This window comes from Triticum aestivum, chromosome 5B, assembly GCF_018294505.1.
Source record: "Triticum aestivum cultivar Chinese Spring chromosome 5B, IWGSC CS RefSeq v2.1, whole genome shotgun sequence".
NCBI classification, from domain to species: Eukaryota; Viridiplantae; Streptophyta; class Magnoliopsida; order Poales; family Poaceae; genus Triticum; species Triticum aestivum.
The window spans coordinates 691363038-691377254 of NC_057807.1; the positions used below are offsets into that span (position 1 = coordinate 691363038).

General features: G+C 42.8%; 3 non-coding genes across 3 annotated transcripts; all 3 read left to right on the plus strand.

Moving 5' to 3' along the window:
- The first annotated feature begins 11309 nt into the window (after nucleotides 1-11309).
- Nucleotides 11310-11381, plus strand: TRNAC-GCA (transfer RNA cysteine (anticodon GCA)). Its single transcript has one exon. It is a non-coding gene; the product is annotated as a tRNA-Cys (tRNA).
- A 1161-nt stretch (nucleotides 11382-12542) lies between these two features.
- TRNAC-GCA (transfer RNA cysteine (anticodon GCA)) lies at nucleotides 12543-12614 on the plus strand. Its single transcript has one exon. It is a non-coding gene; the product is annotated as a tRNA-Cys (tRNA).
- Nucleotides 12615-13786: 1172 nt separating this feature from the next.
- TRNAC-GCA (transfer RNA cysteine (anticodon GCA)) lies at nucleotides 13787-13858 on the plus strand. The gene has a single exon. It is a non-coding gene; the product is annotated as a tRNA-Cys (tRNA).
- The last annotated feature ends 359 nt before the right edge of the window (nucleotides 13859-14217 follow it).

Here is a 14217-nt window from a genome sequence, read left to right on the forward strand (position 1 = left end):
AATAACATGCATATGGAGCCTACTCCCCCTTTGGCATCAAGTATCCAAAGAAAATAGAGAACTAGGGGGAAAACATAATAGCATTAGAGATCATCCTCATCATCATCATCATGAACACCACTGCCACCAACCTCGTTGAAGAAATCAGCCCACTCAGGACCGGAGGGAAAACCAAAGTCAGAAGGGGGGTCTGCAGGAAGACGCTCATCGTCACTCACATCATACACTCCTGAGTCTCTCAGACGAGCCTTCAGAGCGTTCTTGGAAGTGACCATGCGAGTGACCACATCGTGGTGTTGGGAGCAATGGTAGGTGAACATCTTCATCATGACTGAGTGAGCCTTCCCAAGAAAACGAGCAATGTGCCCAAAGGGGACAGCACTGGAAGGAGGATGGGTAGCATGAGAAGGAACACTAGCGGCGGTGCGACTAGCAGTAGCGGGAGGAGGAGGAACATGATCAGCCGCCATGTGAGCGGGAATGACCCATCGCTCATGTACATGAGTGCAGGCAATAGGAAAGGGAGCTACACTTTCGATAAAAGCCTGAATAAAAGGTGCATGAGGAAAAGCCCTCTTGTGCTGGAAGCTAGCAAGGCGGATCTCATGCCATAGAAAGTGTGGAACATTGATCTTCCCTTTAGGAGATGTGAAGAGGCGATGCATGAGATCAATGTAGTAGCTGCTGCAGGAGCCCTTGTCACCCATCTTGGGATAGATGGTGCGGATGATACACTGATAAATGATGTTGAATGGAAAGCGCCAAATGGAGACTTGGTTTAGACCCTTTTGTTTTTCAGTGGCAGACAAAGTTGATATGGGTCTAAGGAGATCCGCACAGACCGCAATGCCCTTGGGCTTATGGTTGGGGTCATCCTTATGGATTTTGAACCCAGTGTCGGGAAATCCAAGGGCAGTGACAAACTGAGCATAAGATGATGTGAGTGCAGTGTCGGAGGTCATCCATGTGACAGTGTTATCAGGAGCAAAGTAACATGTGGCATAAAACTGATGGATGGCAGCGTGGTTAAAATCATGTTGAAAGGCGAATGGAGCAGCTAGATTGGACGACTCAATGAGCTCAATGGCTCCCGGATATTTCTCTGGATGAGTGCGAATGTGCTCAAGATCAATGCAAACATGAAGTGACAAGCCCTTAGGGATGACAATCGTGGTGAAGATGTTAGCTTGGACATTTGTGCGAAAGCGACTATCCCGAGAATCCCTAACGACAGTAAATTGATCTACATCACGACGCAATTTAAGATATGAAGTTTTTGGCACCTTGTTGAAACTCTTAATATGACGGCCGAGTGGCAGTGGAGGCTCAATTGAGATGTGGCAAGCATCACCGTGGGGTTGCACCGGAGGAGGAGGAGGAGGGTGAAAGGTTGGACGACGAGTGCCCGGCTTGGGTGCAGCGACGCGAACACCAACCATTGGGGACGGATCCACCTCCTCAAGCTCATCCTCAAAGTCCGACCCCTCCGAGGAGGAATCACTGGACGAGCTGGGAGAACGAGTGGCACATTTCCGAGGGCGATTTTCCTCCTGGGAGTCGTCGGAGCCACCACGATGAGACGGACGAGCCGGTCCTCCGGCGACTTGCTTGCGAGCTGAGTGCTTGGACCGAGGAATCGTGACCTAGGGGAGAAGGAAGGCACATATCAACACCCCTCCATAGATCAGGGTGAATGCATGATGGGGGAAGGTTGTGCCCTACCTTGAAAGGAAGAACACGGAGGAGACGAGCGGCGTGCTGGAGCAGGTGGCCGACGGGCTGGACGGGCTGGAGCAGCGCCAAGCGGGCTGCAGATCCGCGGAGGAGAGAAGCCCCCGGCGAGGGGCACGGCGGCGTGCGGCCGCGGTGAGTGGCCACACGGCAGGAGCGGCGGCGGCGGTGGGGAACGAGCGGATAGAGGATGTGGTCAGTTGAGAAACCCTACCGCGCAGTATATATAGTGGCCAGTAAAAACGTCCGGACGTCCGGAGTCGAATATGCATCCGGACGTCCGGGGGGTACGGACGACCGGAGTCGTGACCAACAGAAAGTAGAGGATGACAGAGATGATTCTACGGACGACCGACGGCTTCGGACGACCGGACAGATTGTAACAGAAAGTTTGTTATGGAAGTCCGGAGTCTTACGGACGTCCGTCGTTTCGGCGTCTAGGCCAACTAAGGGGACCCAAGTGGATTTTACGGACGTCCGGAGAGGCCGGACGACCAGTCGATGGTAATCAAAGAAGAATTTACGGACGTCCGGATGCCTATGGACGACCGGCATTGAAGAACCACACGGACGTCCGGAACCTACAGACGTCCGACGCTAGAAGTTTGACAGGAGGCAAAGGTGCAAGTGCTGATCATGATGAGGAGAAGGCAATTTTTGTCCACAGTAAAAAAAATTATTTATGTAGTAACTAATACCCTACCTCACCCAATCATAGCCATATACTACAAGTGGTGGCTAATGCCACAATGTCTGAGTAGACATGACATGACATGGAAAGATTTGAACTTTGAGTGCATAGTCACTACTCCATCATGTTAAAGCACCATAGGTCTAGACCCATGGTTACTTTGAGAGTGTTGGTTCTTTTTATGCATTGAGTAGGGTGAGAACATTCATGAATTGAATGTCTCCCCCTAAGTATATGCCTACATCACGACAAGCATTAGATTCATGCATGAATGGGTACTAGATTTCACATAATGTTGTCAAGCTCCAAGATACCAAGTTCACGCCTAAGTCGACAGAACCTTGCTTCATCTAAAGGTTTGGTGAAGATATCTGCTAGTTGAAAATCTCTGCCAATGTGATCAATGTGAATATCTCCCTTTTCAAGATGATCTCTCAAGAAATGATACCTAATATCAATGTGTTTGGTGCGGAGATGATCTTTGGGGTTCTCAGCAATATTGATGGCACTTTCATTATCACACAGAAGAGGCACATTTCTATAGGTGATACCGTAATCCTTCAAAGTTTGCCTCATCCATAACAACTGAGTTGCACAACTAGCGGCAGCAATGTATTCAGCTTCTGCGGTAGATAGAGCAATACAATTTTGTTTCTTCGAGGACCAACTCACCAAGGATCGTCCAAGAAACTGACATGCACCGGATGTGGACTTACGATCCACTTTGTCTCCAGCCCAATCCGCATCCGTGTACCCAATGAGATCAAACTTAGCATCCTTGGGGTACTAGAGGCCCAACTTTGGGGTGTGAACAAGGTATCTAAGAATATGCTTAACCGCCTTATGATGACTTTCCATAGGGAAAGCTTGAAATCTAGCACACATGCGTACACTGAACATGATGTCTGGTCTAGATGCACAAAGATAAAGCAATGAACCAATCATAGAGCGGTAAGTAGATGGGTCGAAAGGAGTACCATTTGTGTCTTTAGTGAGAGTAATTTTGGTTGGCATGGGTGTCTTGCATGGACTAGCATCAGACATACCAAACTTTTCTAGAATATCCTTGAGGTACTTTGCTTGAGATAAGAAAATTCCTTCTTGAAATTGTTGAATTTGAAATCCGAGAAAGAATTTCAAATCCGTATTGAGTGACATTTCAAAATTCTTGGTCATTGAAGCCGCAAACTTCTTGCACAAATGAATGTTAGGAGAACCAAAAATGATGTCATCTACATAGATTTGGCATAGGATCAAATCACCCTTGTCCCTCTTAGTAAAAAGAGTGGGATCGATCACCCCTCTCACAAAACCATCATCGAGTAAAAACTTCTTCAGATGATCATACCAAGCACGAGGTGCTTGTTTGAGGCCATACAAAGCCTTATGAAGTTTATACACATAGTCTTTGTGAAAGGGATCAACGAACCCGGGTGGTTGTGACACATATACTTCTTCTTGTAGAGGACCGTTAAGGAAAGCACTCTTCACATCCATTTGATGTAATGTAAAACCATTGAAAGCGGCATAAGCAAGTAAGATGTGAATGGATTCAAGACGGGAAACGGGGGCAAAGGTCTCACCAAAGTCCAAACCTTCAACTTGTGAGTACCCTTGTGCCACTAACCTTGCCTTGTTGCGAATGATTACACCATTTTCATCTTGATTGTTCTTGAAAATCCATTTTGTTCCAATGACGTTGTGCTCGGTAGATGGCCTCTTGACTAATGACCACACTTGGTTGCGTTCAAAACTGTTCAACTCTTCTTGCATAGCAACTAGTCAATCGTTGTCCATCAATGCCTCTTGTACCTTGAGTGGCTCAATACTAGACACAAACGAGAAGTGAGCACAAAAGTTTGTCAAATGTTTACGAGTGACTCTACCTTCCGAGATGCCGGTGAGGATTTTGTCAACATCAACACGACCGGCCACTCGAGGCATGATGGAGGTGAGGGTTTCACGAGGTTCAACTTCATGTCCATCATCCACATCTTCAACATATGGATCATTCACGTGTGGAGGAAGATCTTCGTGTTCATGTTGCATTTGTTGAGGTTCATCATCAATGATTGGACTTTCTTGTTCTTGCTCTTGATGATGATCTTGTTCTTGATGATTATCATTAAGAGAGACTTGATCATCCTCTTCAACATGGGCTAAGGGTATCGGTTGAACAATAGGAGCTTGTGGTGGTATGGATGTTGAAGTAGTTTGATGATGTGTGAGACCTCCATCTTCTTCTTCATCATCATGAGGTTCTTGTTCCATAGGAAGAAGTACACCAACACCCATGGTCAAAATGTCTTGAGAAGAATCTTCCTCACCTACATCACTTAGATCAACTTGCTACCCATGGGAGCCATTAAATTCATCAAACACCATGTCACAAGTTTCTACAACACATCCATTGGATTTGTTGTAGACTCTATAGGCGTGAGAGTTTGATCCATAACCAACAAATATACCTTCAATTGTTTTGGATTGAAATTTTCCTAACCGTTCTCTTTTGTTGAGGATGAAACATTTGCACCCAAATACACGAAAGTACTTGACATTTGGCTTGTTTCTAGTTAGAAGCTCATATGGAGTCTTTTCCAATATAGTGCGGAGGAAGAGCCGGTTTGATGCATGGCATGCGGTATTGACAGCTTCGGCCCAAAAACTATGTGGTGATTTGTATTCATCCAACATGGACCTTGCCATCTCTACAAGTGTACGGTTCTTCCTTTCGGCTACACCATTTTGCTGAGGAGTGTATGGAGCTGAATATTGATGCTCAATCCCTTCATCACTAAGAAATTCTTCCAAGGTATAGTTCTTGAACTCAGAGCCATTGTCACTTCTTATTGCCCGGATTTCTTTGTCAAACTTGCATTGGGCTTGCTTGGCAAAATCAATGAAGGTGATCTTCGTTTCGTCCTTGGACTTGAGGAAGAACACCCATGTATATCTTGAGTAATCATCAACAATGACAAGCCCATACTTTTTTCGACCAAGACTATCCCATGAAGGAGGCCCAAAAAGATCCACATGAAGGAGCTCCAGGGGCCTTGAAGTAGATACTATGTTCTTGGGTCGGTGCTTTCATTGATGTTGCTTCCCGGCTATGCATGCACTACACACACGATCTGTCCTTTTGAACCTCCACCAAACATAATGCTCATGAATGGTTGAATTGCTTCCATGAAATCGTAGAGCAATTTGCTATCTCCGGTCATATGATTTGTACATCCACTATCAATCACCCATTTCACTCCACCGGAGAAGCTTACCTACACACAATTTAGGACTTGGTTAGAGGCACCCATTTTGCAATGGGACCTCTCAGGTTAGTTACAAGGGTCTTAGGGACCCAAATAGCATAGAACCGGAATGCATTTCCAGGACCAACAAATTTTGCAAAGACTTCTCCATCCTTAGTCTTACGAAGTACATAGGAAGGAGGCATGAACTCTTTAGGCTTGTTGAGAGTGGGCATGCCCCTTGTGGCCTTCCCACTCACAACCTTACCTTTCTCCTTGTGCCCTTCTCTTACAAATGTTTCGTTTAGAGGAGTTGTGCACTTTTGGGAGGACGTCTTCTTCTTGCTTGTGCTCGGGTCAAACCCAAGTCCCTCTTTGGCAAACACCTCATTGTGTTGACTCAAAATCTCATCAAGATTCTTTTGCCCTTGAGCACATGTCATGAGACCTTTCTCAATTTGAGCCTTGAGAAAACGATTTTCCTCAAGAATAGATGCTAGATCACTACTAGAGTTAGTAGCACAAGCATCAACATTTATAATAGGGGAAGAGTAAGCCTTGGCTAAAGTTTCAAGATAAGTAAGTTTGAGCGTCTCAAAACTCTTTCTAAGAATGGTGAGCTCTCCTTCCTTAGTCTTGAGAGACACGGATAGAAGCTCACAATCCTTAGATAGAGAAGCATGAGACTTCACAAGCTTACTTTTATCATTCATTAACTCTTCGCAAGAGTCAATAGCCTTTTTTAAGGAGGCAACATCATTAGTGTGAACATCAATATTTGCACCAATTTTTAAGCATAGTTCATCATTTCGTGCTTCCTCATATTGGACTTTCCGCTCAAGGATTTCACACTTTTCCTTTTCCTCGGTGACGAGGGTTTCGAGTTCCTTAATGGTGATGGTGTGCTTACTCACCATCTCCATAAGCATACGAAACATAGTGAGTTTCTTTCCTTTGAGGGAGCACATGAACTTATTAAGTTTAGCAATCATAGGATCATCTAGATCATCATCCTCATAGCTATCCTCCGCATCTAGATACTCATCACTAGGAGTAGAAGGTGTGAAAAGAGGAGGATTTGATCGTGGAGTTACCTTGACCTTATCAGAAGAGCTTTGGTCCTCTCCTTCTTCAACCATGGCCTTTGCCATTAGGCACTTGTGAGCGTTGCCCTTGTAATCTTTCATGTAGTTGTAGGTGACCATGTCACCACTCTTGTTTACTAACCTCGACGTGTTTTGAGAGTCTTGAGCAACTCCGGCAACACCACTAACATCATCCGGATCAGATTCTTCTTGAGCAACCATTGCCTTTCCATCTCTCTTCTTGAGCTTGGAGTTCAAAGGATTTGGTAACTTCTTCTTGGGAAAGGTCTTGGGAAACCTTGGTTTATTTTCTCTCTTCTCATAAGGGCACTCGTTGGAGAAGTGATTGGTTTCTTCACAGTTGTAGCATTTTCTTACTTTCTTCTTTTGAAATCTTCCCTTGAATTTTCCGGCGCTAAACTTCTTGACAAAAAGAGCCATGTCTTCATACGAAGGGCCCTCGTCGGAGTCAATCTCATTACCATCTTCATCATCATCATCTTCTTCTTATTCTTCACTTTGCTCATCTTCACATACTTGCTTGGCCTTCAATGCAAGATTGATCTTTGATGATGGGGAACCATGCATGGCAAGATGTTTTGTGGCATTAGCCTTTGACTCTTCAAATAGTTGGAAGGTGGATATGATGTCATATGTAGTCATTTTCTTGAAGGTATGGTGTTGTCTTATATCCCACACCATTTGATGATGATATGGAGCAAGAGCATGAAGCAACTTATCCACAAGAAACCTCTTAGTCATGTTGAATCCATCTTTGTGTCTTGTCACACTCACATGAATCAATATCCGCAGTGAGAGTCAAGAGACGCTCAAGGAGTTGATTGGGGGTTTCACCTTTTTCCATACAAAAGTTTTGCAATTGCCCCTTGGCAATTTCATATTGAGCACTCCGGAGGGTAGAAGTGCCAGTCCTGGATCGTATAATACTTTCCCATAGTTCCTTGGCACTTCTGATGTGTATGAACGGTCTCCTTTGCTTTTCATCCATACCTCTCCTTATACACATGATTGCCGTGTCATTGAGGTTCTTGTCATATATTTCTCTTGGTGTGGGGTTCTTTGGATCAACCACATGATAGCCATACTCTATAATCTCCAGCATCTCATCGTTTCCATGTCGAAGATGATCCTGCATAGCAACTCTCCACAAAGAAAAATCAGAAGTAGCACTAAATAAAGGAGGTTTGCCTTGAGGATTATATCTTGGTTTCTCAACCTGAGGTCTTGCATAAAGCCAAGGAACACTGGCGTGTTCATTGCTAGGAGGTTGTTGACCAAGTGATGATGTAGGCACGGTTGGCCTCGAACCCACACCACTTGAGTGTGGTGCAAGCACCGCGGACAACGTGGCTAATCTCAGTTGGACCAAGGCCTCAAGAGAAGCATCATGCTCCTCTTTTTGCTTAGCAAGGGCCCGTTCTAGATCCTGAGACGTAAAGGACTTGACTTCCGAAGAAACCTCGCCTTTATCCTTAGATCTACAACTAGGGGAGTCCCATCTGGGTTCATCTCGCTCTAGGGCGGTTAAGCCACAAGAATAGAGCACGAGGCTCTGATACCAATTGAAAGGATCGAGATGGACCTAGAGGGGGGGGTTAATAGGTACAATTACAAATTTTAATTATTACTTGGCAATTTTAGGCAATAATGCGGAATATGAAGATGAGCCTAACAATTGCACGTGAGGACAAGGTACTAAGCAAACAACACAAACACGTAAGTAGGCAAGCACAATATAATGTACGTAAGTGTAAAGAGACAAGTAACCACAAGTAGAGAGTTAGGGTTAGGAATAACCGCAACTCCGGGAGACGAGGATGTATGCCGATGTTCACTTCCTTGGAGGGAAGCTAGTCACCGTTAGAGAGGTGGATGTTACCACGAAGGCACACCAACACCACGAAGGCTCACCCTATTCTCCCTTTGAGACAACACCACGGAGGCGTTTCTCAACCACTAGTGGTAGACCTTGGGGTGGTCTCCAAACCCTCACAAACTTTTCCGAGGGTAATCACAAAGTTCGATTCCTCTCCAATGACTCCTACCGCCTAGGAGTCTCCAACCTCCAAGAGTAACAAGAACGATGGGGAAAAGCTCAAAAGTTGCTCGAGTCACGAATTCCTTTGGTGCACAGAAGGGGAAGAAGTGGATCTATCACTTGATTGGAGAACTTCTCTCAAATGCTCCTAGAACACTTGGGAATCTAGGATTTAGTGTGGATGAATGAGAGAGAGAGAGTGAGGAGTGTTCTTGATAGGCTCAAGGTGAATGGTCAACCTTCTCCTGTGGAAGGGAAAGGTATATATATAGGTGGTGGGTAAAAGTGACCGTTTTGGGTACAGGATGGGCCGGACGTCCGGAGAACGTCAGACGTCCAGAGGCACAAATAGGTCCGGACGTCCGACAGTCATCGGACGACCGACCACTGTGAAAATGTGAGCCACAACCAAGTGTACAGGATACAGACGTCTGAGCAGGGCCGGACATCCGGAGCACAGATGACCGGAGGGTCCGGACGTCCGTAAAAATGCTTCTGTTGTGAAAGTGTCGGACGTCTGGAGAGTTCCGGACATCCGTAGAAATGCTTTTGTTGTGGAACGCCGGACGTACGGAAGTGGCCAGACGTCCGGGCAATCAAGAAGGACCGGACGTCCGAAGGTAAGGTATAGAAATAGTAGCTTTTGAGCAAGTTTTTCACTAGATCCATCGATCCCCTCTTAATAGTGCGGGATCCCTATACTCAAGAACAAAACATAAATGAAGTCAACATCTTGTATCTCCATTCTTGAGTTATATGCTTTTTGTCCCTAGTCATGATCCATGCACACGGTCTTTGGAACATAATCCTGAGATATACTTGATAAACATGATTAGTCTCAAGCATATGTGTTTTCATCAACATCAAAATATGATTAAGGGCATGATTGCACTTTCAGCGTGCCAAGCATAGGGAGTCCTACTAGGATTCCCAAGTCCTAGTAGGATTCCCTTTCCTATTCGGAGTAGGAGAGAAGGAAAGAGAGGGAGAGGGAGAAGGAAAGGGGGGCTGCGCCCCCACTCCTTGTCCAATTCGGTTTGGGCAGGAGGGAGGCGCGCGCCACCTCTTGTCCCTTCTCCACTCTCTCCACTAAAGCCCAATAAGGCCCATTACTTCTCCCGGTGAATTCCCGTAACTCCCCGGTACTTCGAAAAATATCTGAATCACTCGGAACCTTTCGATGTCCAAATATAGCCTTCCAATATATCGATCTTTACGTCTCGACCATTTCGAGACTCCTCGTCATGTCCGTGATATCATCCGGGACTTCGAACAACCTTCGGTACATCAAATCACATAAACTCATAATACCAATCGTCATCGAACGTTAAGCATGCGGACCCTACGGGTTCGAGAACTATGTAGACATGACCGAGACACATTTCCGGTCAATAACCAATAGCAGAACCTGGATGCTCATATTGGCTCCTACATATCGTACGAAGATCTTTATCGGTCAAATCGCATAACAACATATGTTGTTCCCTTTGTCATCGGTATGTTACTTGCCCGAGATTCGATCGGCGGTATCATCATACCTAGTTCAATCTCATTACCGGCAAGTCTCTTTACTCATTCCGTAATGCTTCATCCCGTAACTAACTCATTAGTCACATTTCTTGCAAGGCTTATAGTGATGAGCATTACCGAGAGGGCCCAGAGATACCTCTCCAAAACACGGAGTGACAAATCCTAATCTCGATCTATGCCAACCCAACAAACACCTTCGGAGACACCTGTAGAGCACCTTTATAATCACCCATTTACGTTGTGACGTTTGACAGCACACAAAGTGTTCCTCCGGTATTTGGGAGTTGCATAATCTCATTGTCTGAGGAACATGTATAAGTCATGAAGAAAGCAGTAGCAATGAAACTAAAGCAGTAGCAATGAAACTGTAACAATCATAATGCTAAGATAACGGATGGATCATGTCCATCACATCATTCTCCTAATGATGTGATCCCGTTCATCAAATGACAACACATGTTTATGATTAGGAAACATAACCATCTTTGATCAACGAGCTAGTCTAGTAGTGGCATACTAGGGACAATATATTTTGTCTATGTATTGACACATATACTAAGTTTACGGTTAATACAGTTCTAGCATGAATATAAACATTTATCATGATATAAGGAAATATAGATAACAATTTTATTATTGCCTCTAGGGCATATTTTCATCAATAATCCACTTATATGGCCACATAGTTAACAACAGATTTGTGTATAAAGAACTATCAGTGCAAACATATGTACATTGGAGTGTAGCAAGTTTCAGTAGCAATAGAAAAAACATAGCATTATCAATGTAAAACTGTCGGTCAAACCATTAGGCAAGTCGAACTGTTAAAACCAAGGCAACTACATTAATTGGAGTGTAAATTGTGTGAAGAGAGCCATTAGGCAAGTGGAACATTTAAACCGAGGCAACTACTTACCAATGACATATAGTTATATATATGTAGTATGGTAAAATGAAACAATATTAATGGGCCCATAGCTCAGTATTAGAGCAATTGATAGCAGATCAATAGGTCACCGGTTCGAACCCGGTTGGGCCCTATTATTTTCTTTCTTTCTATTTTTGTTTATTTATTCAACTACTGTCTTGGCCTTCCACACTTTTCGCAAGTATTTAGTATTTACTCTTTTTTTACCTTATTAGCTTTATTCCTTCTCAATCCAATTATGTCTTTTTGGCATGACGGATATTCTTTGAGAGAAATGGTATGCGTGCATTACATGGTTACTGCTATTCCAATAGATTAGTTAGTTAAAAATTCAGAAAAATGTGTACTATGTTCTGTAGAGGATGATAGGCTGATATACGTGTTTTTAGACATCTAGGAAGAACATCTATCCAATTAGGCCCCTTCAAGAGAATCTAAGAATAGTTCATCAAACTTGTTTGAAAAAAGCCAATTCATGTTTCGTGCATGCACACCTTATGTTTATGTGTTTACTTTCTCATTATGTATGACTTCCTGTTATAATTTAGTGTCACGGTGTAGATCTTGTGTGCATGACTTGCTTATGTTATGAGTTTGAGTTGTTAGTGTTTCATCTATGACTTGTCTGGAAATTATGTCTGTGATTACCCCTGAGAAATGTTTGTATGATTTTTTTGCCCTATGCTATGTGTGGGAATTGCCTGGACTGCCTTCATGGAGTTTTCCATGTTTTGATGCAGAAAAATGATGTTGTGTAGAAAAAAAACGCTTAAGCACAGCTTGCCAGAATCCCTTGGCCCCTTCTTGTCTTTCTTCATTACCTTGGTTATGAGAACATAATTCCAAATGGACGCTCTTGGGCTTGAGGGTATTGGCTCATCAACACACAGCGAGTCAAGGTTTCAAGTGCGGTTGATGCAAGTAGTTATCAAGTGTTAGGCAAGTTTTGAGAAAATAAAAAACAAAACTAGATAATCCACTTAGATGGCCACATAGTTAACAACAAATTTGTGTATAAAGAACTACCGGTGCAAACATATGTACATTGGAGTGTAGCAAGTTTCAGTTGCAATAGAAAAAACATAGCATTGTCAATGTAAAATTGTCGGTCAACCATTAGGCAAGTCGAACAGTTAAAACCAAGGCAACTATTAATTGGTGTGCAAATTGTGTGAAGAGAGCCATTAGGCAAGTTAAACATTTAAACCGAGGCAACTACTTACCATTGACATGTAGTTATATATGTAGTAGGGTAAAATGAAACAATATTAATGGGTCCATAGCTCAGTGGTAGAGCAATTGACTGCAGATTAATAGGTCACTGGTTTGAACCTGGTTGGGCCCTATTATTTTTTTTCTTTCTATTTTTGTTTCTTTATTCAACTACTGTCTTGGCCTTCCACACATTTTCGCAAGTATTTAGTATTTACTCTCTTTTTTACCTTATTAGCTTTATACCTTCTCAATCCCATTATGTACTTTTTGGCATATGAAGGATATTCTTTGAGAGAATTGTTATACGTGCATTACATGGTTACTGCTATTCCAATAAATTAGTTACTTAAAAAATCAGAAAATTGTGTATTATGTTTTGTTCTAGAGGATGATAGGCTGATATACGTGTTTTTAGACATCTAGGAAGAATATATATCCAATTAGGCCCTTTTAGAGAATCTAAGAATAGTTCATCAAACATGTTTGAAAAAAGTCAATTCATGTTTTGTGCATGCACACCTTTTGTTTATGTGTTTCCTTTCTCATTATGTATGACTTACCTATTATAATTTGTGTCATGGTGTAGATCTTGTGTGCATGACTTGCTTATGTTATGAGTTTGAGTTGTTAGTGTTTCATCTATGACTTGTCTGGAAATTATGTCTGTGATTACCCCTGAGAAGTGTTTGTATGATTTTTTTGCCCTATGGTATGTGTGGGAATTGCCTGGACTGCCTTCATGGAGTTTGCCATGTTTTGATGTAGAAAAATGATGTTGTGTAGAAAAAAACGCTTAAGCACAGCTTGCCAGAATCCCTTGGCCCCTTCTTGTCTTTCTTCATTACCTTGGTTACGAGAACATAATTCCAAATGGACGCTCTTGGGCTTGAGGGTATTGGCTCATCAACACCTAGTGAGTCAAGGTTTGAAGTGCGATTGATGCAAATAGTTATCAAGTGTTAGGCAAGTTTTGAGAAAATAAAAAGCAAAACTAGATAATCCACTTAGATGGCCACATGGTTAACAACAAATTTGTGTATAAAGAACTATCAGTGCAAACATATGTACATTGGAGTGTAGCAAGTTTCGGTATAGCAATAGAAAAAACATAGCATTATCAATGTAAAACTGCCGGTCAAACCATTAGGCAAGTCGAACAGTTAAAACCAAGGCAACTACATTAATTGGCGTGCAAATTGTGTAAAGAGAGCCATTAGGCAAGTTGAACATTTAAACCGAGACAACTACTTACCAATGACATGTGGTTATATATGTAGTAGGGTAAAATGAAACAATATTAATGGATCCATAGCTCAGTGGTAGAGCAATTGACTGCAGATCAATAGGTCATCGGTTCGAACCCGGTTGGGCCCTATTATTTTTTTTCTTTCTATTTTTGTTTCTTTATTCAACTACTGTCTTGGCCTTCCACATTTTTCGCAAGTATTTAGTATTTACTCTTTTTTACCTTATTAGCTTTATCCCTTCTCAATCCCATTATGTACTTTTTGGCATGACGGATATTCTTTGAGAGAATTGTTATGCGTGCATTACATGGTTATTGCTATTCCAATAGATTAGTTTGTTAAAAATTCAGAAAATTGTGTATTATGTTTTGTTGTAGAGGATGATAGGCTGATATACGTGTTTTTAGACATCTAGGAAGAACATATATCCAATTAGGCCCTTCAAAAGAATCTAAGAATAGTTCATCAAACTTGTTTGAAAAAAGT